Source organism: Hypanus sabinus, chromosome 18, assembly GCF_030144855.1.
Source record: "Hypanus sabinus isolate sHypSab1 chromosome 18, sHypSab1.hap1, whole genome shotgun sequence".
Taxonomy (NCBI): Eukaryota; Metazoa; Chordata; class Chondrichthyes; order Myliobatiformes; family Dasyatidae; genus Hypanus; species Hypanus sabinus.
Window position 1 is genome coordinate 13255285 of NC_082723.1, and position 24552 is coordinate 13279836.

General features: G+C 39.2%; 1 protein-coding gene across 2 annotated transcripts in view; it reads left to right on the plus strand.

Moving 5' to 3' along the window:
• The first annotated feature begins 648 nt into the window (after positions 1 to 648).
• LOC132407334 (nucleus accumbens-associated protein 2-like) overlaps positions 649 to 24552 on the plus strand; it is a 69676-nt gene continuing 45772 nt past the window's right edge. The window contains exon 1 of one of the 2 annotated variants that reach the window (XM_059993678.1): positions 649 to 769. The gene's annotated coding sequence lies outside the window, so the exon portion shown is untranslated. The remainder of the gene's footprint in view (positions 770 to 24552) is intronic. The other variant, XM_059993677.1, reaches the window with a different exon arrangement.

Genomic DNA, 24552 nt, shown 5'->3' on the forward strand with positions numbered 1-24552 from the left:
GGGTACATGTGGAAGGGATGTTTCCCATGGCAAAGATTCATTTATGATTGAAATGAAGAGAAATTTATTTGCTGAAATGTTGGTGAATCTCATAATTTATGACCATGGATTGCAGTGATGGCCCAATCACTGAACACATTCCAACGAGAGAAACAAGAGACTGCAAGCACTGGAATCTGGAATAATGCACAAAATGCTGGAGGAACTCTGAGTCTGACTGACTGATCTGCTGAGTGCCTCTAGCATTTCAAAGTTAAGGTTACGGTCATATGCACAAGAGCATATACACATAAGGTGTAATGAAAAAACACTTGCCCCAGCAACAAAGGCATCCAGCCAGAGTCTGTTAAATTTAGAGAAAAGTAGGGGCCTGGAAAACGATAATGTGGTGGAAATTCGGCCATAATCATGCTGTGGTGGGGACAGAACTAGAGGGGCAGTATGGCCAACTACTGCCCCATTTCTCATATTCCTGCGATACGATGACACCGCTTTCTCCCCTTACCGACATCTCCTGTCCGTACCTGGCTGGAAATAATAATGAAGCGACGCGGAACAAGTTCGGGTCTTTTGTTTACCAATGGGCGGGGCCTGTTGCTCGGATACTCGCATCACCCGTCGGTGGTGGTGACATCATGTCCGTTGTTAAGCGCATTGGCTTCCGGTGCGGTGCTAGCTGCGCTTGTTTCTCTAGCGCTCAGGCAGACAGTGAGAGGGAAGGAGGAAGGGCAAGAGGGACGGGCAACGGCACTTTACAGGCGCAAAGAAGGTAAAGGAGGGTTCATGACTTGGCGGCGTCGGCCACGGGGTGCTGGTCGAGGAGGAGGAGGTTAAGGGGTTGGTGCTGTAGGCCGGGGGAGTTGCCGGGCAGTCACCTAGCGACGTGCAGACGGGACTTTTCTCCACGGATCGGACGCGCTCGGGTGTGGGCATTGCTACAACGAACGAGCGCCCTGTCCGACCAACTGGCGAACCTTGAAGTTTGTAATACGATGAACTTCAACAAAAGTTTCCTCTATAAATGCGCCTAACCTCCTGTTTTAGGGCTGCTGTAAATATTTCTGCTGTTGATCTTGCTATCACCTCCCACCCTGCCCTCGCTTCAGAAGTTACCCAAGTGCTTCCTGCTCTGTGAAACGCACTTGTTCAAAATCTGGGCATTTGTATGTGCCTGATCAATGCTAATTTTGAGGCGAAGTATTTATTGTTGTCAGCTTTTAAAGTCCTTTATCTTGGACTTCTTAAAAGTGGCAGTGATATTTGGCTTATGAATCGAAGTATTAGTGGTTTTTCATCTTGAAAGACCAACCATCATAACGCACGCTTACGGCGCCATACGGAGGAACTAGTATTTCTGTAATTATTATGATAGAAAAGATTCTAATTTTGTATCAAGCTCAAAAAGAATGCGCATGTTCCAGTGCACATACTTTAGCTATTGAACCATGTTTTATTGTAGTATCTGGTAAGGTCTCTTTTATAAATGACTGTGACTTGATTTGTGCTAATGAATTAAGGAGGAAAACTGACATTATTAACGTAAAATGTTGGAATTTCCTTTTACCAGTATACGGTATACCGTGATGATCTGTTCATTCCTTTATTGCTCAGACATTAAATTATCACTTTTGTGTTACGTTCCATTTGTTTAAAGTAAATTCATCAAGGTATTACTGTTGTAACATCATTTTAGTTAGTTCTTCCTGTAATACCACCAGTAAATCACATTATCAGTGGGTCATGACATTCTGCACTTCAAAGTCCACTTCTTCTGTCTTCCTTTAAATATTTCCACTTAAAACCAAAATGTGAACACTAAGCTGGTTGTGACTCCTTGCCATAGCTTTCATTGTGTTTACCTTAAGTAACTAATAAAAAGATAAAACTTGGGACATCTTTGCTATAAACTGGTATCAGAATTCGCTTGTGAATTATTCCTTTCAGTTTACTGATATTATCTCTTCAGTTTTGTATGTAATGCTGCTGTGGGCATGTTGCCATAGAATTGGGTTCAATACTTCTAGTGGATCTAAAAGGTGCAACTGGAGGTCACAGTGAATTTCCTTGGCAGAATGGTAACTGAGCTATCAATTTTTACAAAATACAGTTTTGCAGTTCAGTTTTGATACTGCGGCTTGAGTTTTTTTTTTCCTGGAAGGGAAGGAAGTTGCATTGACTAGACAGATTGGTACCAAGACTGTAAATCAGTATATTGTTTAAAAGCATATGCCTTGGAGATATGAATGGGACTGCTTGAAAGATGATAGTACCTTGAGTTACTATCAAATCTCAGGAATATAAGAAATCTTAAAGGTAATAAAAGGGCAGGTTTTAGTCTAATTGCAGTTTGAATAGGATTGGTATGCAAGTTATCTGCATGTTGACATTTCTACATTTTGAGCACCATTTTAAAAGCCTCAGGTGTTAGCTATTTTAAATGAATTTTCTCCTCTGTGGATTAGTGATTTAAGAATTTGTACCATAACATTTTTATTAATAAGGAAGCTGCAGTTCCAAAAGCTGCTGATCACAGGTGTTTCTGACTAAGCAGCCTACACTAGAGATGGCTTTCCAATTTAAATATCTCTGCACGTGTTATAGCCGAGAATTGAAAATTGAAATCCACCAAAACCGTATAAACACAGTGTTTAAATATGTTTGGAACTGCGGGTCTTCGTTCTAGAATTCATGAATCTCTTGAAGCCTTAAAATGAATTTATTTTAGGAGTCATTCAAACATGCAAAAGACAGTATAATGTTAGATTTCAGTTCCTTGTGGGGGTGGTGTAGTTGGAAATGTGAAGTTTTAAAAATAAATTAATTTATTCAGTTAGTATTTTAACAGTGGCGAGCATTGTTTTTCCTAATATAAAAATTTGCATAAACTGCTGGCACCAACTTCAAGGCTCCTAGTTGAAAGTGTGTGCCTAAATATTTCAAAAAAATTATTCTTTTAGGCATTCCATGTATTTCCTTTATCAGGCTTTCTTTCAAATGTTAACCACAGTTTTAAGTCTTTGGGATCATTCTTGCTGCTGTTCTTCCAATGAACACACACTTTTTTAAGATGTAGCAAATATGTCTTGATATTTCCATCTGTGTACCACCAACTATTATTTTACTGTTTTAATCACATCCCCATAGTTTTATGTTTAGCAGTTCCAAGATTGTCTCCGGATGTGAATAATTTGTCTTGCAGTTGTCTATCCTCCTGTAAAGGGTTATCTGTATGCTGGAACCCTTCAGATTAAGCTATTCCTGATGTGTTGGGTTGAAATTTTGCAGGCACACTACATGCAAAACAGGTTACATTACACAGGGCAATGATACTTTCCTGCCCTTGTTTGGACTTCAAAGAAAAAACAGTGCAAATTATGTTGACCTCTTGATCTTATGAAAGTTGATATGTAAATAATTTGAATGATATGAAATTTATCTTATTTCCTTATTAAATCCTACAAGTTCCCTGAAGTTTTTCCAGAATAAATCTCAAATTGTATTACATGAGATGATGCAAGTATTTTCTGTACTGTTTTCCACTTGGAAGTATAATATTTTTCATAAAATTTTGGCATGCATTTCAGTAAAATCGTTGTTTCAGCAGATCAGCTGCAGGAATTTAGTCATAATACTCCTATATTTAGAGAGCAAAGTGCTGATACAATGATCTACAGCTAATTCTGTTGCAAAGACACTTTTTTTTAAATGTCTGAATCCTACAAAACATCTCTGAATGTAATGATAGATGGAACCCATTATCAGTAGGAAGAGTGGTTAACTGCACTATGTTTATGTGGCTGTGTTGCTGTATGCTTGCTGTATTCTGTACTCAGAGAATATGCTGACCAATTCCAGAAACCAAGTTTAGCGAAATGTGTAACTGGCAGAGGCAAACACTCTGTTTTGAGAAACGCTTCTTTTATTTTTCTCATTCATCTGCTTTCTGACCTAGGCTATTAGAAATGCTGATCATTGGAGTTGTTTATTGTACATACAATATTTCATGTTAGTACAGAATTAGCATAGTTTAACTATAAAGAGCAGGTGTTGGGATGTTCTGAAGATTGTTGTTGGCCTCTGCCTATACATGCTGCATAATTCTGTTGAACTTGCATCAAGAAAAATTCAAGTGGTAAAACTCCTTGAAAGGTGTTTGACCACATGGAATACAATTCTGAATGGTTACTTTGTAAGACTTGAGGGCCATACAGAACTGCAAAGAAGGAGAGCTGAAGTCTTGTTTGCTCAGGTTGGCAGAATGGGCATTGTAAAGCTCGATTTTAGATTAAAGAGAAATCTACATTTCAGGTTGTCTGGTGAAGTTTTATCTTTGAAGTACCAACTTTTTTTTAAAAAAAAATTATTTTTATGGGGACAGTGGTGGAGGCGGATATAATAGGGTCTTTTAAGAGACCTTTAGATAGGTACATGGAGCTTAGTAAAATAGAGGGCTATAGGTAAGGCTAATAATTTCTAAGGTAGGGACATGTTCGGCACCGCTTTGTGGGCTGAAGGGCCTGCATTGTGCTGTAGGTTTTCTATGTTTCTACATTTCTGTGGGATGTGGGTGTTGCCAGTTAAGCCATGCCTTTGAGAAGGTAGTGATGAGCTGCTGTCTTGAACCACTGCAGTTCCTGAGGTATAGGCACACCCACAGTGCTGTTGGGGAGTGAATTCCATGAACTGTGGAGGCCCAGTCATAATGTATATTTAAGGCAGAAGTTGATAGATTCTTGATTGGTCTGGGCAGGAGGGGATATGTGGAGAAGGCAGAAGTTTGGAGCTGAAAGGAAAATTGGATAAGCCACAATGAAATGGCAGAGCAGACCTGATGGGCCAAATGGCCTAATTCTGCTCCTATATCTTCTGGTCTTATTTTGACCCAGTGACAATGAAGGAATGGCAATATATTTCCAAGTCAGGGTGACTTGGAGGGAGATTTCCAAGTGGTGGTATTCCCAGATAACTGCTGTTCTTGTCCTTCTAAATGGTAGTGGTTGTGGGTCTGGAAGGTGCTGCCTTAGGAACTTCCCAACTGTTGTTGCAGTGCATCTTGTTGCTAGTACACGCTGCTGCAACTGTTCGACATTGATGGAGGATTGGATGCTTGTGGAAGGGGTACCAATCAAATAGGCTCCCCCGTACTTGATGGTGTCAAGCTTCTTGAGTGTTGATGGAGCTGCAGTCATCCAGTCATGAAAGTACTCAAATTCAGGACAGAGAAATTGTTTAGTTATCCAGGTATTGCTGGAGACTAAGGTTAGGGAAGGATAGTCCAGTCATGCCTCATTTGATCATTGAACTATGATTCATGGATGATTATGAAGCTTCAGCTTGTAGCCAAGAGGATAGAAAGAATGGTAAACTCAAGAAACAGCAGGTTTATGCCACCTGGGCTTCTACATTCTCTGCCATTCAGTAAGAATAAAGCTGATCCATCCTTGGCCTCAATATCACTTACTCTGTGACTACTTTGTATGTTCATTATGTATTGATCTCAGCCTTAAATATATTAATGACTCACTCCACAGCTCTCTGGAGTGAAGAATTCTAACAAATCATGAGCCTTTAAAATTGCCCCTCTCCATCTGAAATGGACAACTCCTATTTCTGAAACTTTGCCTACCTATTTTTAGATGGCCCATCTGGAGAAAGCATCCCCTCATTACCTATTATCAGTTCCCCTCTGAATCTTTTTCTAAACAATCACGGTCTCCTAAACAGAAATGAACTTGGGCCTAATATATTCAACCTCCTTTTGAATGTCAACCTTTAATCCTAGGAATCAGTTTACTGAAACTTCTCTGCATTGCCTTGATTAGAAATATCTTTTCTGTGGAGTTTAATCTTTCTTTACTCCACACACATGGCAATAGAGGCCAGCATACCATTAACCTTATAACTTGATACAGAAGCATGTTAACTTTTTGTTTGTGGTAGGGCCACCACATTCCTTTGTATAACAAGGTTCTGTGATCTCACTCAGGGTAAATAATAACTTTATCTAAAGTGGATATTCTGTTCTCATTGCTTTGACACTCACTATATCACTATTCCTTTACAAACAGCTTTACATCCTCTTCACAGGATGCTAAACGTCTATTTTGTTTTAGCAGCAAATTTGACAATGGGCAACCCCACATTATGTGGGTGAGGTGATGTATTCCTGAGAAAAGTCTTATTCTGATTATTGTCTGTCTTTCTCCCCCCCCCCCCCCCCCGCCCACCCACCACCGGTGTGAAGAAGAGTTGTTTGAGCAAGTCTGGCTTAACCAGGTCTATTTTTGTGAATTTTATTCTGAATTTAAAATGCGTCAAACTTTGGGTACAGTCTTGTAAAGTCTGTAAGGTCAAATTTAGGTCAGGGGATTTCCCAGTACCCCAACATTACTTAGATTTGATTTTGTTTTCAATATTGGAATTCTTCCATTCTTTGAATAATCTATACATTGAATGGTATTTATTGTCAGCTGTTATATAGGTTATGTAATCCAAAGTCTTAAGTAAAGGTATTTCATCATAAATTTAGGAATATTTGCCATTAATAAGAATATCCTATTCAGGAGCTATAAAGTAGCCAGAAATTCTACTGTCCAGCAGTAGTCTTTGATGAATAAGCTGTATGTATTCTTCATTCTGCTGACTTCTGGTAGAGATTTAAGATCCAATGTATTCAATGGGCAATTGTTGATTCTGTTGTGTCCTGGCTTGTACTCACAGCAATCATTAACATTCCTCATGAAAGTGTATTTTTGCATCATATGCAGAAAAAACACAATGCACACTGCAAAGTATTTTGTGATATATTTTGAATTAGCCTGTGATAAATTTATAATGTCTTAAGTTACCATACAGTAAAAGAATGCTTCAGTGATTGTGGATCTCTCTTAAAGAAGTACAAATCTTCCCTGATCCTGGTGTGTGAGAACGTTAGGCAGTATCAATTTTAATGTGTATATTTTTAGTAGAGCCAGATCTAATGTTTTTATGTGAGATTGAGCTTGATGGTATGGTAGTTTTTATTTCCTTATACTGGCTGTGTCCTTGTGAAAAAGATTAGCTCAGGTAATGGGGATTATTCTAGCTACTTGGTTGCAATATCAGGTATTTGGTGGTTGTCTTTCATATTCTCAGGCGATCACTGGGTGACTTGCTTGGTTACCTCTCTGCGTCGGCATTCAACACTGCATTGCACACCTTTTGGAAGAGTAGTTAGTGTGACCTCTTATGTGGATATAATAAGTCCTTTGCCATTCTTTTGAAGAAAAGTCACCTTTCTCCCCAGTGACCTGGCTCTGACATATTAAACATGATTTCTTTTGTTTGCGTGGACAGTCAGAAATGTAGGAGTCTTAGAACAATATGCACATTGACATCAGGGCACTGTCATAATTGGAAGAGCAGGTTGTGATTTTGTTAAACCGTTATAATTCAAAATTTATTAAAAATTTATGCCCTACTTCAGCTGATTTAGATATGAGCATACAAATTAAGATCCAGTTTTTAGCAAGAAGTTGCTTTTAAGTTTTATGGAGAAATTAAAATGACTGAATTCCAAGAAAATCAACTGAGGTAAGACGTACAACAAGCTGGAGGAACTCAGCAGGTCAGGGATCATCCGTGGAAACGAGCAGTCAATGTTTCGGGCCGAGACCTTTCATTAGGTCTTGGCCCGGAACGTTGATTGCTCGTTTCCACGGATGCTGCTCGACCTGCTGAGTTCCTCCAGCGCGTTGTACGTGTTGCTTTGACCATAGCATCTGCAGTGTACTTTGTGTAATAAAGTATGTCTGTCTCTCTGTCAGCTAAGGTAAATCTCTTCAAAGTTCAAAATAAAATTTATTATTAGGGTACATACATACAACACTGAGATTTTTTTTCCTGCAGGCATAATCAACAAATCTATAGAACAGTAGCTGTAAACAGGATCAATGAACAACACATTGTGCAAATACAAATATAAGTAAACAGCAATAATTAACGAGAGTATGAAATAACAAGATAGAGACCTTAAAATGAGGTCATTGGTTGTTTGAACACCAGAATTAGTGTAGTTATCCTCTTGTTCAAGAGCCTAATGGTTGAGGAGTAGTAACTGTTCTTGAGCGTGGTGGTGTGAGTCCTGAGGCTCTTGTACTTTAAAAGAGCTGGGCTGGGTGGTGAGGATCTTTGATAGATGCTGAACAGGGTGTTTGGGGAAGGCTTTACTAGTGATGTGCTGGGCTGAGTCCACTGTCTTTTGTAAGATTTTCCACTCAAAGGCATTGGTGTTCCCATACCAGCCCATAATGCACACTTTCCCACACACACCTGTTGAAGTTTGTGAATTTGTCAAGGTTTTTGATGGCATGCTGAATCTCTGCAGACTCCTAAGAAGAGGCTTTACAAAATTGTAATCACAAGCTAATTTGAATGATGGATTTTAAATTTAATGTATCACTAGAAGGGTTACTTTATAGTCAGAGTTAGAGAAGCTAAAATGACATGTTTTTCTTGTGTGACTGCTCTATTTGGTCTTGTCTATAAATTGCTGTTCATTCTGAGCAGTATGAGAATCATCTGACTCTCTTGAAGTGACAGTCTGTTTTGCTGCAGATAAAGCATGCAGTCTTTTATTTGACTAACCTGGAATAAAAGGTTAAATAAAATGTATAGATCCAGGAAGTTATAACAACTGGCTAGGATGATTTAAAAAGGTGACAATGTCTGCCCTCCTGAATCAATTCGCAACTTCTCAAATCAATGAAAAGTAAGAAGATGGTTTTAGTTTGAGCTGAAAATATTTTTTGCTGCTGGTTCTGTTATTTTTTTTTAAAAAGTACAGTGTGATCTGTTTAGATCTTTTGTAAGCACTTCCAGCATAGCAAAAGTAGGGTTCATTGTTGACTATTAATTAACAGGAATTTGTATTTAAGATTCACACAAAATGATAGAGGGACTTGGGCAGGTCAAGCAGCATCTGTGGAAGGAAATGTACAGTTAATATGTTGAGTTGTATTTGACATGTCCTTTTCATAAACAGTCCTTTCAAAACAAAAATTGCATCTCTTTTAACTTGTCATTACTTTTGTCAATTCATATTGATCATTGGACATATACTGCCCAAAAATCTTAATGTTTTTGAAGAGAAGGTAGTAAAGCAGTCATGGTGTACAACATCAACCATGGGTGATGGTCTAGGAATATGTTTTTAATGTTTTTCAAATGAGATGCTGATCAGTACCATGTTGAAATAGTGTGTGGGAAAGAACAGCCGGCAAAGCAACTCTATGCATTTTTAAAGCTTTTATTTAGAGATACCGTACGGTGCAGGTCCTTCCAGCTCCAGGAGCCGCAAGGCCTAGCAACTCACCTATTTAACCTTGGCCTAAGTAGACCTATTAGCCTGCTAACCAGACTGTGGGAGGAAATCGGAGCACTTGAGGAATCCCATGTACACATGGGAAGGATATATACTACAGTAATGGAAGTATCCATTTAGTAAAATGGCTGAAGAGCTATAACGTGGATTTTATATATGATGTTTCCAGGTAATCAGTTTTCCAGAGAATATGCAGCATGGTATTTGACCATTCTGCCTAGTTGGTCCATTTCAGAGTTTATGTTCCACACAAGCACCACCACCACCCCCCAATACTTTATCTGCTGCTCCTCTCAGCATATGTGTGTAACCCAGTTTCTTTTGAATGTTAAATTAATAGCCCTTAATTGCATCTGTTTTTCAGCATGTCCATTCTGGAAGTTAAGTGCTATTTTAAAAAAAACTTCAACATTAAAAAAAATTCATAAGTATCCTCTTGCTGGTAATTTATTTTATCCATCCAAGTTTCAGATTTCTTTTATTATCAAAGCACTACTCTGAGACCATGAAAGTTGTCCAGAAAGAAACATCAACTCCCTCCCCCGCACTAAAAAGAACGGCATCTCAATTATCAACAGCCAAAAATACCCCCCTCCTGCAAAAACGGATCAACCATCAACCCAAAAAACAACTCTCCCCCCCACACAAAAATAACCTAACAGAACACAAAACAAAACAACCAATTAACATCATCCCCTCACACAACAAAACGGAAAAGGAACAGGCGACTTCAAAAAAACACAACTATTGAAACCATAACTCTGAAAAATTCCACAGTCCATAAACTCAATCGTCCAATCCATAAACACAGAACTGCAATATTCATCGAAAGAGAGACCCCATGAGGCAGAGGCATGCCCACTTGCTACAGTGAGCCACATGGCGATTGGCAGCTCGCAGACTCATTCTGTGGCAGCGATCAAAAGTAAGGCGGTCGTCTTGATGTCTCAATCTTCCTTGATGCTTTAATCAGTGTTTATTGGATGCTTTAATTGGCAAAATGGAGTGGAACATTGGCTTGCACCCCGTTTCGAAGCTTGAGGGTAGTCTGAGTTTTGCGCTGGTTTCCTGAGACAACAAGGCGCTGGATCACTCGGTCTATCTCTAAACTGTAAATCACAGGCTCTGGCAGACCCAGAAACACATTTAAGGTGAAAACAAATGTAAAAGAAGTTTTAAAAAGAAGACATTTTTTTGTGGGCTATCTGGAAGATGTCAACCAAGGGAGCATTGTTCACTGGTGCTAAATTGACCGGAAGTTCCCTAGTTATCTTCCCCCTAAAATCCCCTGTAATTATGAAGGACTTCAGTAATATCATCCTTCAACTAAAAGATCAAAGTAAACTTATTTGCTATGTATGTATATGTCACCATATACTACCCTGAAATTCATTTTATTGCAGGTATTCACATTAGAACAAAGTAATATAATAGAATCAATGAAAAACTACACACAAAGGTTGACATGCAAATAGTATGCAAAAGAAAATGAAGTGAAATTACAAAAGAAATAATATTACAGAGAACATGAGTTACAGAGTTCTTGAATGTAAGTCTGTAGGTTGTGAACTCAATTCAGTGTTGAGGTGAGTGAAGTTATCCACACTGGTTCAGCAGCCTGATGGTTGAAGTTTGTTTTTCGAGATGTCTTGACCTATCCAACTTTTCTGATGATCTTTAAAGTTCTGACACCTTCTTGAATGTTGTTGCATTTCCTATGTTTCTGTATCACTTTTACAGTTTAATAATTAGTATTAAGCTCGGTACTCCAGACATTGCCTAAACACATAATGCGTGCTCCCTTTTCAAGATGGCACCAGTGACCAATGACAATGTGTTGCAGACAGCTCACAAACCACGAGATACTGTGTTTCTAGGTATACTTCTGATCTGCAATTGATTGCAGCCTGTAATTAACCTTTTAAGAATGTACTTTTGAGCCAACTATATGGTGCTTCTGTGATTTCCTGGGGGATTTGGCAAGCTAGAATCTCAGGAGTGCAAGTACAGCTGGGGGGAGGGGGTGTATGCTGTATTGATGCCCAATGGTTGAACACGGACCCACGGTTGGCTCCATTACTACATGGTGATTCAAGTGTTGAGCACAATTAAAATAGTGAAGGATGAGAGCAAAAGCGAACGTGTTCAGCATTGTCTGCCTGTGTTTACCAGTCTCCCTCTACTAATATTTGGTAGGAAGTGCAGAAGTCATGGATCCCACGCTACCAAGTTTGGCAGTATGTCACCATTGGGCTCCTAGGTGGGCATCACTCACTTCGCTGGACAGGCACCGCAGCTGTGGGCTCACTTTCGGAGATTCTGCAGTTCACGTTCTGTGACTTTTTGTTGTATTTTAAACTATTTGCATGATTTGATCAAGGTGCTTCATCACTGAATTGACTCTGTAACTATCGGCTGACCTGCTCAATGCTGACCTGTTTCCTGGACTGGCTTCACTCACCTCAACACTGAACTAGCTGTGTGGCTGCAAACTCACTTTTGAGGACTCTGCGGTTAATGTTCTGTGTTATTTGTTTACTTACTGTTTGCACAATTTGTTTTTTTCCCCGCACATTTGATGTTTGACTGTCTTTGTGTGTGCTATTTTTGAAAGTGGGTTCTGTAGTGTTTCTTTGTTTTGTGGCTGTGTGCAAGAAGATGCATCTCAAGGATGAATATATACTTGATAATGTACTTTGAACTTTTCAGTTCTAGTTAGTCATTTTCTGGCTTTTGCCACCAACTTCCAATAAATATTAATGCAAAATCAGTTCATATTTTCCTTGAGTTTTAACTTTTGAAAATATGTGTTGTTTACAAAATAACCCTCTAGGAAGTTTGTGAAAGGGATCCTGTAATGTGATGAAACCAATTAAGTTTGCTCTTCCCAGTAATGGAAAATGCATCCAATTGCTCTAATTTATACTTAAATCTAGAACAGTTAATACTAAAATAAAACTTTCACAGGCCATCTTGGCCATCCTTTTATCTGGGGAAATTTTTTCACCAACCTGTTCACCCCACTCTAATCCCATCTCTACTTCTTTACAATGCTGTAGATTCTGTTTTATATATATTTTTTTAAACGACTATTCTGTAAAGAATACCACTGTCTTCACTGGCAGGTAATTACTGCAGCATGAATACTTTCATAAGTTAACTATATATCTATACTCACCCCATCACACAATCAAAATCAATTGTAATCTGTATATATGAGATTCCCACAACATAGAAAAGTTCTTGCACAGTTTGGAGCTAAGTTAGGCGAAATTGTCATGACTACATGAATTCTAGCTTCCATCCAGTATTCTGCCTCAGAAGCACTTTCTTAATGTTGATCAGTGTTGTTTGACTGGTAATGTCCATACATTTTCTTCATTGCCTCAATTATTTGAATGCTTGGAGCAAGGGGAAAGCACCTGCTATATTGTTTGGGAACTTAAATCCATTCACTCAACTGTTTTGCCTAAAACAAGTTTTTAAAAAAATGCAGGGAAGTTGATAAATAGGGAACATTTTGTTATTTGCTGGAAGTATTAGAGTTGAGTGCAAAAAAATGATATCAGCCAGAAGACTAGCTGGTGCCTGACATTTGTTGCCTGGAGGAGTAGTCATGATGGAGACCTTTCTTATAGTTTAAGGTATCCTGCAAGTATCTTTTAGGGATTGCAAACCAAGATGGGGAAGTGAAATTAACCTAAAGTAGTCCATGTTTCAAAAAAACTGAACTGAGATTGGACAGACTGGCTTCTGATAGAGGACACCATATTTTAGATTTAGTGACTGAAATTTAGTTTTAATGGGTTGTCAAAGATGGGTCCTAGAATCATTGGATTGTTAAGATAATGATTTAAAGGACTCATAGAAATTAAGGCTTTTGCAGATGACCAAATTAGAATAGACTGGTTTCAAGCCAGAAGTGTGAAATTTAAGACATTTGAGCCAATTTAAATTGGGATGAAAATGAGCCGGAAAAAGCTGTTGTGTACATGTTGTTGACTTTTTTAAAGCTCTCAAAATGGACACTAAATTCATGGAGTGAAGAGTCATACAGCACAGAAACCGGCCCTTTGACCCACTATGTCCATGCTGCCCGTATGGGTCAACAAAATCTGTGAAATTTTATTCCTGCTCTTCCAAGATAGAAATTTGTTTTTCTATTATTAAAGTGAATGCTCAGTGAACAGCTTCCATCCAGTATTCTGCCTAAGAGGCATTTTCTTAAGGCTATTCAGTGTTATATGACTGAGGCAAAATCAACTTTACTTCATGTCTATATATTTTCTGACAACTGGAATCCCTTAATCTTTTGTTACCACTGGGTGTGTTATTGCCATATTATCACTTGTCAATCTGTTTTATGTTCCCTCATAGTCCTGGCAGTCTTCTGTTATGAATTTTGAATCTTTTGGTTATAGGCTGTATATTTTAAAAACCTTTCTGCATGAGATCCACTGCAGCTTTAGTTTAAAATATTGCATTGCTCATAAAATCTGTGGTACTTGTTGACCAATTCTTTTTTCCCTACACAGTGTTCTCTTTTAAGATAAAATTTATAATTTTAGTTTACACTGGGGAAATATAATATTAAAAATGGAGCTTAGTTACAAGTATTTGACATGTACATGGTGAACAAAAAGGTCTTTTTTTAGCTATATGTCCTCAAAACTAAGTTTTCAAATATATTAGATGTAACAATTCCACTTCTCAATTTAGAAGTGATAAAAGTTGTAAACTTCAAATGTGGTTCTTTTTGGTCGAGAAATGTTGTATTATGTATGGGAATTTGGCAGTGCTAAGTCTGTCCTGAAAAATACCCTTAAAGATAATGCTCTTCTGAAAGATAATGTCTGAAGAGTTAATGTTAATCACGTGATTAAGCCACTGCCTCAAATAATTTTAAAACTTCACATTTTAAGCAGTAATTTGACTTGTGGCTATCACAGTAAGTACTTTAAATGTACATTTTCTGTTAAGATTGAGCAGGAAATGACATTTTCTATAATCTTGAGAAACCTGAGTTCTTTTTACGCAATTTTGTAATTTATATGCTGGACACTTCACATGGGGTGAAAATGTGGTGAATGCTTGTCTCAGTAAGTTCTTTAGCACCAGTGTTTATGACGAGGGGCTTTTGCTTCTGCTTTTTTTTTCCCCCAGTAAATGTCAAAAAGTTTCAAAGTTTTGCTTTTATTTGCAAAGCATCATTCTAATTCTGATTCATTGGTGAAATTAATTGCTCCACCATTGATAAATTTGCCATCAGCTGCAAGGTTTTAAATGTTGGAATTCCCTTTCTAAACTTCTCCACCTTTCTCTAGTAACTTTTAAAAGTAATCTTTTTGATCAAGCTTTTGGTGATCTGCCCTCGTATTTCCCTGTATGATTCAGCATCCTTTGGTTTGGGATGCACTCGTGTAAATTGCTGTATGAGTTTTGCCATCTTGAAGCTGTATTTAAAATTTTTGTTAATGCCTTGCTCAGGTATTCAAATATAACACTTTGTTGAGGGAATGTTTTCCCCTTGTTAAGCTAGAAGTGTAGTTTCAGAGAAAAGACTGTATTTAAGAAAAGATCAGCCCTTCCTCAAGGGTTTAAGTATCTTTCCAGTTGTCCAACCAATTCAAGGCTGAGACTTTTCTCCCATAGTGTAGTTGGGAGAAGGGGGGAGGGAAAGATGTGCTTGGTAGAGCAATCCCACTGGAGGTGGCAGAACTTCCCTCTCTCCCCCCCCCCCCTCGTCTTCCGCAGGGATTGCTCCCTACACGACTCCCTTGTCCATTCATTCCCCCCCCCCCCCCATCCCTTCCCACCGATCTCCCTCCTGGCACTTAACCTTGTAAGCAGAACAAATGCTATACCTGCCCTTACACTTCCTCCCTCACCACCATTCAGGGCCCCAGACAGTCCTTCCAGGTGAGGCAACACTTCACGTGTGAATTGGCTGGTGTGGTATACTGCGTCCGGCGCTCCCGGTGCGGCCTTTTATATATTGGTGAGACCCAACGCAGACTGGGAGACAGTTTCGCTGAACACCTATGCTCGGTCCGCCAGAGAAAGCAGGATCTCCCATTGGCCACACATTTTAATTCCGCATCCCATTCCCATTCTGATATATCTATGGCCTCCTCTACTGTCAAGATGAAGCCACACTCAGGTAGGAGGAAAAACACCTTATATACAGGCTGGGTAGCCTCCAACCTGATGGCATGAACATTGACCTCTAATTTCTGTTAATGCCCCTCCCCTTCTTACCACATCCCTGATATATTTAGTTTTTTTTCTCTCTCTGCCCATCACTCTGCCTGTTCTCCATCTCCCTCTGGTGCTCCCCTCCCCCTTTCTTTCTCCCGAGGCCTCCCGTCCCATGATCTTTTCCCTTCTCTAGCTCAGCATCTCTTTTGCCAATCACCTGTCTGGCTGTTAGGTTCACCCCACCCCCTCCGGTCTTCTCCTATCATTTCGCATTTTCCCCTCCCCCTCCTACTTTCAAACCTCTTGCTATCTTTCCTTTCAGTTAGTCCTGACGAAGGGTCTCGGCCCGAAACGTCAACAGCACTTCTCCCTATAGATGCTGCCTGGCCTGCTGCGTTCCACCAGCATTTTGTGTTGCTTGAATTTCCAGCGTCTGCAAATTTCCTCGTGCCTGCATTATAAAAGGTAGAACAAGCTTCAGGGGTTGTGCAACTACTGCTTCCATTTATTTTATAGAATGGTGAATTTGACACTGAAATAACTTTATTGTGATTGAATTAGCATTGGAAATTACATATCTGTACTAAAGTTTTAAAATCCTTAATGTTCTACTCCTGTACTATGTCTTGCCCCTAACCAAGCAATTGATTCTTATTGTTAGGCGGCCATTTAAGTTCAGGGGTATTTCAGTATCTTGATATGCACATGCACACAAAATATAATATGCCTTCAGATTCTATAAATTAGTGTATTGCTTTACAGTGCCAGTGATCATTGCATGTTCTTGTCATGAGTTTCGTCCCACATTCCAAAAGACTTTCTGTAAGGGCTAGTAAGCCTGCTATGTTGATTGTGGAAGGGTGTTGGCACTTGCAGGCTGTCCAGCACAATCCTCACTGATTTGATTGGATGCAAATGCTGCATTTCACTATGTTTTGACGTAAATGTGACACATAAAGCTAATCTTTAGTATAAACACCTTTTCTGGATATTTTTCTGGTATTTCTATCAAAGAATACAATAAAAATTAAGGAGTTCTACATTTTTGTTTTCTCCTCAATGAACCTACAAACATGTTATTATCAATTTAAAATTACAATTCTATATGAGTTGTTCAATGGCTCCATATCCCAGGTTTAGAATATGTGGTAAATTGGAAGGAACTTTCCCATTGGAGCCTACATTTCCCTTGATTATGAGAATAAAATTGTGCCATGATTTTGTTGCTCTGTTTACCCTTTTACATATTACACACACTCAGTCGCCTCTTTATTAAGTACACCTGTTCATTAATGCAAATATCTAATCAACCAATCACGTGACAGCAACTCAATGCATCAAAGCCTGCAGACAGAATCAAAAGGTTCAGTTGTTTTTCGGACCAAACATCAGAATGGGGAAGAAGTGTGATCTAAATGACTTTGACTATGGAATAATTTATTGTGCCAGGTGGGGTGGTTTGAGTATCTTAGAAACTGCTGATTTTTGGGATTTTCTCTAGAGTTTGCAGAGAACAACAAAAAAAAATCCAGTGAGTGGCAGTTCTGTGGGTGAAAAAGTCTTGATAATGAGGGAGTTCAGAGGAGAATGCCCAGACTGGTTCAAGCTGACAGGAGACGACAGTAACTCACCACACTTTACAACAGTGGTGTGCAAAAGAGCTTCTCTGGACACACAACACATTGAACTTTTGAAGCTGATGGGCTACAACAGCAAGTGACCACATTAGGTTCCACTCTGTAACCTAATAAAGGGTCTATTGAGTGTACAAGAGTCTTTTTTGATTCACCCACTTCAGAACATATTGACCATGTGGGTTGTACAAATTGCTTTCTAATTAATTAGAAAACTAGTGTTTTTGTTGTGCAGTGTTAATTTCACCACAACTGATAAGGGGTCTAGTTCTAATGACCTTTGAACATGTATAACATTTACAGAATGGTTTAAATAGGATGCTGTCCAAGTTGCATGCCATCTTGGACAATGTCTCCCATCCACTTCATAATGTACTGGTTAGGCACAGGAGTACATTCAGCCAGGGACTCATTTTACCGAGATGCAACACTGAGCGTCATAGGAAGTCACTCCTGCCTGTGGCCATCAAACTTTACAGCTCCTCCCTCGGAGTGTCAGACACCCTGAGCCAATAGGCTGGTCCTGGACTTATTTCCACTTGGCATGATTAACTTATTATTTAGGGTTTTATATTCCAATATTTCTACACTATTCTTGGTTGGTGCTACTGTAATGAAACCCAATTTCCCTCAGGATCAATAAAGTATGTTTGGCTGTCTAAAAGGCATTAGTTTGCAAAGCCTCTGAAGGAATAGTATGAATCCATTTGATAGTATTTAATCCAACACAACCTTGTGTTTCTAAAAACTCTGGCAACTCCTCCGTAACATACTTTTAGGCAATGCCTAAATAACTAATTTGAAATTTCCATAGAATGGAACTATCCATTTACCAGCCTCTAAGAAATCTGATTTAGTCATTAAACTTTAAAATAATTTGATTTCACGTTGATAATTATGAAAAATTTAACTATTGTTAGGACACAATTTCTAACTCCCCTCTTTCCTTCCTGAAACAGCCTGCACTTTAAAGCTTCATCTCTATGTCACCAAAGCTCTGTGCTTTGATTTATTTCCTCAACTCCTTTTAGTTGTGGTGTTTTGGACTTTTGCCCAAGTTTATAATTTAGAAAAAGTGCCTAGTTCATGAATAATTCTGTGACTTGAGAATTTTTTTCTTGCCTGCATTGAATGTTGGTTGAGAAGGGAATCTGATGGCATGGTGCCAGTTGCTCTATCCATTCTACTGCAAGCAAAACTGCTTACTATATATCTGATTTATTTTAGTAATCAAAACATTTACATTTTGTATGCATGTAGGCTATTATATCTAATGTATGTTGCACATTTTTCTCAATTTCTGTTTGCAGCTATAAAACACTTAAATTATGTTGACATGTATCTTGATCTGACTGTATTGGTAGAGTCTAACATTCATTTTGGAGTATTTCCGTAAAAGTGCATTAGTGTTTTCTGAATAAAGACAGTTAGTTCCCTTCACACTGTGGATGGGCTGGAAAATGGCAATCTGTGCCAGGATCCCCATAAAATCGATTTATCTAATTCAACAATAAAAGCATAAACAATGATGCAGGCCTTCAGTATTGCCACCATTAAACTTGCTTTCAGCCATTTGACTATCCTTATAAACTAAACCAGTTTGACATTAATCTTCACCAATTTTTTTAAAAACTGCATCTTTAAGTTCCTGAACTTTGCATGGTTTATTACTGTACCTATGGTTTAGTTCTTAAGTTCCCTTCTCATAAATGCTTTGTTGCATTTTATTGAATTTTCTCCCATCACTTGGAGTTTGATGACTAGCTGTTTTATTACTGTGACTTTTTTTGTTAAATTTTAGTCTATTTTCATTTGCACTGTATTTTAATAGTATTTGCATTCCTTGAAATCTTTTAGTTTGACATGCTGATTTCGTGACCACCCGCCTGAATTATAATATTTCGATTTTTTTTTCTTTTTGTTGACATGTGAAATTGCATAGTTCAATGATTGTGCTATTGGACTTGGGTTTGGTATTCATTCACAAACACAAAATAGAGATTTTTAACTAATGGAATTATATGGAGTGTTTTTTTGGAAGGACCCTGGAGGAGGAAATACAAGTTTGTTTATCATTGGAAGATAGCATATGCAATGCCACTATTTAAGAAAGGACAGAGAGCAAAGTGGGGATTACTGACCAGTTATTAGTAGTACGAAACACTAGAATCTACTATACAGTATACAATAATAGGTACTTAAAGGATTGTGCAGTGGAAGCAAGGATTTATAAAGGGAGATCTTTGACCAATTTATAATTTTTAAAGATTGTGAATGGAAGGATAGTTCTCTGGCTAAACTGGGGGAGAAAAAACAAAGCATTTTGTTTAAATGCTGAGAGATTAAAAAGAGTTGGTGTCTACGTGTTTTGTGAGTATTAACATGCTGTGGAGCAAGCAAATAAACAGCCAAAAACTGAAAGTGCAGACTCTTCAATTGTAGTCAAATAGTTTCCTGTTCTTTCAGCACCCTGGGACATGCTTGATTTTTAACCATCTTTGGGATCATTTCCATGTGGTTTGGAAAACCCTGTGCATTGTATATCTGAGACAGTATTTTTGCAGTGGACATGGTGGCACTATTTAATAACTAATAAACCTCTTGCTCTTTCTCTTATTTTAACTATCATGGTATATTGTAAGAGAATTTAAGAACCGGAATGGATTACTTTTAGGCCTTTGCAAGATTGTACCTGGAATATTACATTACAAATCTGCTTCAGCAAGGACCTGGACCCAATTTGCCTGTTGCCACAATAGGTTCTCTGCAGATGCAATCTCACCACAGTTCTGATTGATAAGTTACAGAGCCTCTGTACCTCTCTGCAATTGGATCCTCGACTTCCTAACCAGAAGAGCACAATCTGTGCGGATTGGTGATAATATCTCCACCTTGCTTACGATCAACACTGGTGCACCTTGGGTGTGTGCTTAGCTCACTGCTCTGCTCTCTCTCTAACCATAACTGTGTGGCTAGCTATAGCTCAAATACCATCTATAAATTTGCTGATGATACAAGCATTGTGGGTAGAATCTCAGAAGGGGATGAAAGGGCATACAGGAGAGAGATGTACCAGCTAGTTGAGTGGTGTCGCAGCAACAACCTTGCACTCAGTATCAGTAAGACAAAAGAGCTGATTGTGGACTTCAGGATGGGTAAGACAAGAGGACACGAACCAGTCCTTATAAAGTTATCAGAAGTGGAGAGAATGAGCAATTTCAAGTTTCTTTGTGTCAAGATCTCCTCTTGGGCCATCTCACCATTGATGCTGAGCCCCACCACTGTCACGTCATCGGCAAACTTGACAATGTGATTACTCGTGTTTTGGTTATGCAGTCATGTGTGAGGAGAGTGTACAGCAATGGGCTCAGTACACAGACCTGGGGAGCACCCATGTTGAAAGTGTTGGGGAGGGAGGAGCAGTTGTACTAACTATCTGAAGTATGTTGGTTAGGAAGTCCAGCACCCAGTTGCACAGTGGTGTATTTAGACCAAGGAATAGGAATTTGTTCGCCAAGGTCCATGGGACAAGTGTTCAATGTAGAATTGAAATCCAGAAACAGCATTCTGACACAAGTGTCCTTGTTTTTGAAATGTGTCAGGGTCAGCTGCATGACAGATGCTATATCATCTTCTGTCGCGGAGCAATTCTGTCGGTAAGCAGAATGGTAAGTGTGCACTGTGGCAGGAATGGAGTTTTTGATATGTGCATTACCAGCATTTAAAGCACTTGATGATTGGTGACACTGCCACTTGGCATTGGTTGTTTAGTTCTTTGGTACAGAGATGAAGTATAATTTGAAGTATGTGTGGTCAGCAGCATGGATAAGTGAAGTGTTGAAGATGTCCGAAAAGATGTCAGTGAGCTGGTGTGCATACCCCTGAATACTCAGTTTAGCATTGTTGTCTAGCCCAGCTGCTTTATGGGGATTGTTTCTGCAGAGTTCTTCTCATGTCAGTTGCTCTCTTGTGTGGGTTGGACTTCCTTGTCATCCAGAATAAGTTTTTTTTTAGGAAATATAATACCAGGTAAAGCTTCCTTGATCTATTTTTTTTCTATTCCATAAACATTAGAAATTTCTTTTGATCTCCATGTGACTTTAGCAGTCAATGCTGTTACTTCACAACTCCAGTGTCTCAGATTCAGTCCAGACCTTGGCAGCTCATCGTAGTTTCCTCTGGTTTCCTCCAGTATCCTAACTAGTTGTTTGTAGTTTAGTTGGCCTTTGTAAGTTGACATTGGGTGTTGGTAAGTGACAAGATGAATCAAGGAGTCATTGATGACAAAATAAAAGGGGGGGGGTGGAATAAGAGTTGATTGCTGTCCTGGGAGCCAACAGAGACCTTTGTCTTCCTGTGTCTTCATTTATAAACATGAAAAATAAGAGCATTTTCACTTCTGTTCAAAATGTATCTCAATATACAATGAGAATTGGTCATTTTGAAAAAGACTAAAAGTACAAGTTTATAGAATAGTGAAGTTTTTGCTTGGTAAGTAGTTTGAATAAAGGAATCTAAATATTTCTTGATGGCTATGGAAGAGGATCCCATTTTCCATTTGAAACACAAATATGAAAAGTTCTATGTAGTTCATAACTTTTATAGTCTTCAATTTCAAAGAAAGATGAATGGTAATTTAAAATGGGATTTTGCTCAGTTGATCAGCAAAATGTTTGAATTTTATTAAGATATTTCTGTTAGTCGGGTGCACTGTATGCAATTGATTTACTGTAACCTACTTTCTCAGTTTGAGTGTTTTCGATCTAGTACAAGTTTAGATTTTAATAAGCCTTGTGGGCTTCTTCCAAACCGGTTTCAGACAGAAGCAGAAAGTACTTGAAATACAAACGAGAAAATCTGCAGATACTTGAAATCAAAAGTAATACATAAGAAGTGCTGGAGGAACTTAGCAGGGCAGGCAGTATCTATGGAAAAGAGTAAAACAGTAGATGTTTCCAGCTGAGGTCCTACATCAGGACTGGAAAAAAGAGATGCTAGAGTTAGGTAGGAAGAGGGGAGGAAGTAGAACAAGTTAGGTGAGAGGTGAAATCGGGAGAGGAGGAGGGGTGAAGTAAAGAACAGGGTAGTTGATTGGTGAAAGAGATAAAGGACTGGAGAAGGGGAAATTTGATTGGGGAGCACAGAAGGCCATGAAAGAAAGGGAAGAGTGAGTAGCACCAGAGGGAGGTGATGCGCAGGTAAGGAGATAAAGTGAGAGAGGGCAATGGAAATGACAAAGTAGTTGGAGCAATTACTGGAAGTTTGAGAAATTGATGTTCATGCCATCAGTTTGGAGGCTACCCAAACAGAACATAAGGTGTTTCTCCTCCAACCTGACTGTGACCTCATTGCAGCAGAAGAGGAGCCCATGAACTGACATGTCAGAATGAGATTGGGAGGTAGAGTTGAAATGGATGGCCACCAAGAGATCCCACTTTTTCTGGTGTAGGTGCTCAGTGAAGTGGTCTCCTAATCTACTTCAGGTATCACCGAAATACAGGAAGCCACAAAAGGAGAGATGAAGAATTGAAGTGCATCATGCAGGAGTTAGCAAGAATAATAGAAAATCATCTACCATTTTGGAGGCAGTGATTCAAGGTAGACACTGAGACAAAACTGGGCAGTGTAGTCATCAACTACAGGGAAATCCTTAGCTGTGGGGGTAAGAAAATGTGGATTTGAAACAGGAAAGGAAACCGGGTTGTCAAGTCTAGTTTATCACTATATACATATATACCATTAAACAAGACAATGTTTCTCCAAACAAAGGTGTAAAGCACAGAAGTACACATAGCACAGAAGTACACATAGCACATGATAACTTATGAAATTAAGGATAAAATCTACAAATGAATCTCACATAAATAACAAGCCAAAGTGCGTAAATTAAATACTGCAGAGTACAAAGCAGATTGACCAGTGGCATTTCTAATGCAATACAGCAGGGAGTTCAGAAGCTGAATGGCCTGTTCTTGTTTTTATGCATTGGAGTCTCCTGTCTGATGGTAAAAAAAATCAGAGGATGATGGGTGGATGGGTAGGATCCTGAATAATACTAAGGGCCTTGCATACACAACTTTCCTGATAAGCATCCCTGATGGATGTTAGGGATATTCCTATAATCCCCTCAGCCATTCTCACAGTCCTTTTTAGGGACTTCTGATCCAATGCTTGGCTGCTCCCATACCAGATGGAGGTGCAACTTATCAGGACACTTTCAAAGGTGCTCCTGTAAAGTGCAGTGAAGATGGGTGGTGGGGCAGGGGAGCCCCACTTGCCTCAATCTCCTTAGGAAGTAACAGTGCTGCTTTGCCTTGTACAGGGAGGTGATATTAAAGGACCAGGTGAGGTCATCGAAATGTGAACTCCCGGAAACTTGGAGCACTTGTCTCTCTACAGAGGAGCCATGTATTTTTAGAGGGGGTGGTTCATCTGCACTTCCCTGGAGTCCATGATGATTTCCTCATCTTCTCCACGTTCAGACTTGTGTTGTTCTTCTCAGACCAATTTGCCATCCACTGCACTTCCTCATTGTATTCTGTCTCGTCATCGTTGCTGATGAGCTCAACCACTGTTGTGTCATCCACAAACTTGATGACAGGGTTTGAGATAAATCCTGTGACATAGTCATGTGTCAGCAGTGGGCTGAGCACATGGCCCTGGGCAGCTCCAGGGCAGTGTAATGGAACTAGAGACGTGGCTGTCCACATATCTGTGACGGTGGCATATTGTTAAGTCCAATATCCAGTTGCAGATGAGGTGTTGAGACCCAGCGAAGACTGTTTCCCTACCGGTTTCTGGGGCATGATGGTGTTAAACACTGGAGTCTATAAACAGCACCCTGTCATATGAGACTGCATTTTCCAGATGGGACAGGACAAAGTGGAGGAAATTGAGATCTGTAGCCTTGCATCCAGGTTCACAAAAACACAGCTGTGTTCCTGGTGCTTGTTTTGGTTCCTCTGTGGAGAAGAATGGGTCAAGTTTATCAGGCCACCCAACCTTGAGAGGGGTTTGGTCTGCATTAAACAGTTAGAAAAGTCCATTTTGGAAGGTCAGTTAATTTTGGAGCTGAATGTCATTGCAGATGGTTGACTTTCTAGGTGCTCCATGATTTGCATAGTGACTTTCCTTAAAATTGCTACTGGCAGCTTATTAAAGTTTTATTTCCTACAGAAAACAAAGGTAAAGATGTCAGTGTTGCTGTTCCATTTAACCCATTGGCATGTACAAGTATACACTAATTGGTTTCTCTCCTTCCTCCCCTTTCCTGCTTTCCTCTGCATTCAGATGCATGCCTTTTATTTGTTTAGGTGGCTAGACAGGTAAAGTTACAAATGAGATCATTGATATTGGGGA